General features: G+C 40.5%; 1 non-coding gene across 1 annotated transcript; it reads left to right on the top strand.

The window, feature by feature from the left end:
- Positions 1–711: 711 nt before the first annotated feature.
- Positions 712–819, top strand: LOC145569614 (small nucleolar RNA R71). The gene has a single exon (XR_014096198.1). It is a non-coding gene; the product is annotated as a small nucleolar RNA R71 (small nucleolar RNA).
- Positions 820–3363: the final 2544 nt, after the last annotated feature.

Here is a 3363-nt window from a genome sequence, read left to right on the forward strand (position 1 = left end):
GCACTTGTTGCCCAAAAGATTGCATTTGCACATGCATGGCTTGGAGGAGTTGAGTATGAGTTAGCTCCGCTTGAGGTGCTTATTCTTGATGATTTCTTTGAGGTGCTTGGGTTTGATTGTTGTATTGGTTGTTCCTTGGATAGCTTCCTCTTGGGTTTTGGGGTTGAGGTGGAGGTGGATTTTGATATTGAGGGTTGGAGTTATAGGAAGATTGAGCTTGTTGGTTCCATTGTTGAGGTTGAGGTACAAACCCAGGTGGTGGTTGTCTCCAAGCTACTCCACCGCCGCTTCCTCTAAATCCTTCTTGCCTTGTGTTGTATGCCGCTACATGTTCGGGGTTTAAACCTCCACAATATGATGTATCATGGTTCGTTCCTCCACAATTTTAACAAGAGAAAGAGTTAACTTGAGAAGAGCTTGCTCCACCACTTGAACTTGCATTCACACTCGTTTTCAACTTAGAAAGCCCTTTTGTTAGTTGATCAATTTGATGTTGTAATTGATCAACTTTCTCCAATTCGTAAATACCACCTCTCTTTGGAGCGTTTCTTCTTCGGCCCCCCCAAGAGTAATTCTTGCTACCTCTTCTATTGTGGCTTCAACTTGATTTTGAGGGATCTTGATTAATTGACCACCCGCCCCCGCATCCAAATTGGCTCTTGACATGGGCTCCAATCCGTCGTAGAAAAACCGCATGAGCAACCCTTTATTGTACTCATGGTGGGGACATTCTTGCACCAACTCTTTGAATCTCTCCTATGCTTCACCAAGAGTTTCATCAACCTCTTACTCAAATGATGCAATTTTCCTTCTCATTTCGGCGGTCTTCTCTTCGGAGATAAAGCGCTTCAAGAACGCCTTTACAACCTCCCTCCATGTGGTGAGAGTGTTAGGCTTTACTTGCTTTAGCCATTTCTTTGCTCGTCCGGTGAGAGATTGCCGGAAAAGGTGCATACGAATGTAGTCTTGACTCACTTCATTGGTTTGCATCATTGCGCACAGTTCAAGGAATCGGTCCAAATTTTCAATAGGGTCCTCACTTGCACTTCCGGAAAATTGCTCCGATTGGACCATTCGAGTATATTGTGGATGGATTGAGAAGTTGGTTTCCGTGACAGGTAGCAAAATCCCTCCCGTGAGCTCATAATCCTCCGGATTTCCGAACTCACGAAACAAAACATCATTCTCTTGTCCCGCCATTGATTCGCGTGGTGAACTTGAAGAGTAAGTATCACTCTCACTATCAACTATATCACGAAAACCTCTTCCCTCGTCTTGATAAAGCCTACGGACTTGTCTCAAGGTTCGGTTGATTTCGTGGTCAATTTGATGTGAGGGTGCTCCTTGAGACCTCCTAAGCATTCACCAAATGTAAGCAAACAATTAGCACTGACAAGGATGATAAAATAAAAAAAACAAAAAGAAAAGAAAGCAAACTTACTCAAACAAAAGCAATAATATTCGCTAAACAAGCCGCTTCCCCGGCAACGGCACCAAAATTTGATCACGGGTTAAACAGGTCGTTATGCTACCACCCTAACCAAATTAATCATTTATAATACCTAAACCTACACTAAACTAGTTAGTAGCAAGTAAAGGGTCGAACCACTAGGGAAGCACGCTAATTCAACATCAAATATCACTAATGCAAGAGTAAAAAGGGGATTGTTTTTAATGGTTTTGTTGAGTAGAACACTAAAACTACAAGTAAGCAAGAAAATGATGATTAAAATCAATAGACAATGACACTAGGGATACGGGGGTGTCCAATATGATTAGAAAGAGGAGAATAATGGTGATTATCATGAAACATATGCCAAAGAACACAAGGTTCTACCTAAATAATTCATTCTCATGCAATAGTCTAGGCAAATCAATGAAAGAGGTCTACACTAATAAGGATCATTCTCATGCATCCTATTAGTTACAATCAAATCAAGAGAATAAAGAAGCACAATCCATAAAAACTCCACTTTAATAATGCAATCATTAAAATAGAGGTGATCCTAATCTAGTTCAAATCACTTTCATGCATTTAAACTAGAAAACATCAAATAGAGTGTAACAATAATCCCAAGCTAATAAAAATCATGTCTTTCATCAATATATGGCATAAGTTCAATCCAACCATCATCATTCATCCAATATCAAATCATATCTTCCACCCCCTTCCCCTAGCTAAAAGATTAGCCTAGAGAAGGGAGATTAAACATCATATCAAAATTAGCAATAAACTCAAGAAACTCAAAACAAAACATGATTGAAATCAATGAAATCAATAATAACTAGATAAACTAATAAGATTGACAAAAATAAGTAACAATAAAACAAATAAATAATATTAAAGGAAAGGAGAAGAGATTACTAAAGAAGGGATTAATGAAAGATTAAAACTTGGATCCTTGCTTGATTGAAGAAAGATTAAAACTTGAGCAAAGTTGAATACAATAAAGGAAACTTAAATAACAATCTATTTTTCTCTCTCCCTATTAGGCTAATGTTCTATGGAATTAGTACTAAGTTCCTACAAAAAAAATCCCGTTGAAACGTTCTAAGATGGGACTTATATAGTCCGTATAGAGCCAGCTAAAAAAAGGAGAGGTCCGACCGAACAAAGGGAAGGTTCGGCCGAACCATGGGTAGGTTCGGTCGAACCTCCCCGATCCTTGTCTGGTCGAACTTCTGTGGTTCGACCACTCTTGCAAAATTTCCTAATTGCATCTTGTCCTTGCCTCGACGTTCGGCCGAACCACTGAGCAGGTTCGGCCACACCTTGGTTGGGCCACACCTTCAGGAGGTTCGGCCGAACCTCTTCTGAATCATGCTTCCTTCAGCTTCCCTTGAGCTTAGCTTCCTCCTCTTGAAAATCCTGATGGTTCCTACAAAGCATAAGCATGGAAATCACAATAAAAACAAAGCGAGAAGACTAAGAAAAGGGAAGATAGAGGAGAAAAGAAAGAAGGAAGCAAAACTAAGTAAAAATGCTTAGAAAAAGGGCCAAACAAGTGCAAATGAGGGCAGAATCCTTAGACAAAAAGGATAAAAGAGTGGCATAAATGCCACTCATCACAGGGGCAATGTCGCCTTGCGCATGAGATCTACCGTCTGAGAATGACTAGAGCCTAAAACAAGAGAGTGCACAAGTGACCCTTATAGGTTGGGGACTTTGTGCTATGGAAAATGGAGGCAGTCGGTAAGGCGAATGAACAAGGGAAGTTGACCCCAAATTGGGAAGGTCTATAAAGAAGTAAGAGGCAGCACCTACCGTTTGGAGACACCAGACAGCAGGTGTAGACACCTAAAAATGTCTCCCCAAAACCAAACCCGATGATGAACAATCATTCACCGCCATTATTGGTCGGG

The sequence above is a fragment of the Chenopodium album genome, chromosome 11 (assembly GCF_948465745.1).
Source record: "Chenopodium album chromosome 11, dcCheAlbu1.1, whole genome shotgun sequence".
Taxonomy (NCBI): Eukaryota; Viridiplantae; Streptophyta; class Magnoliopsida; order Caryophyllales; family Amaranthaceae; genus Chenopodium; species Chenopodium album.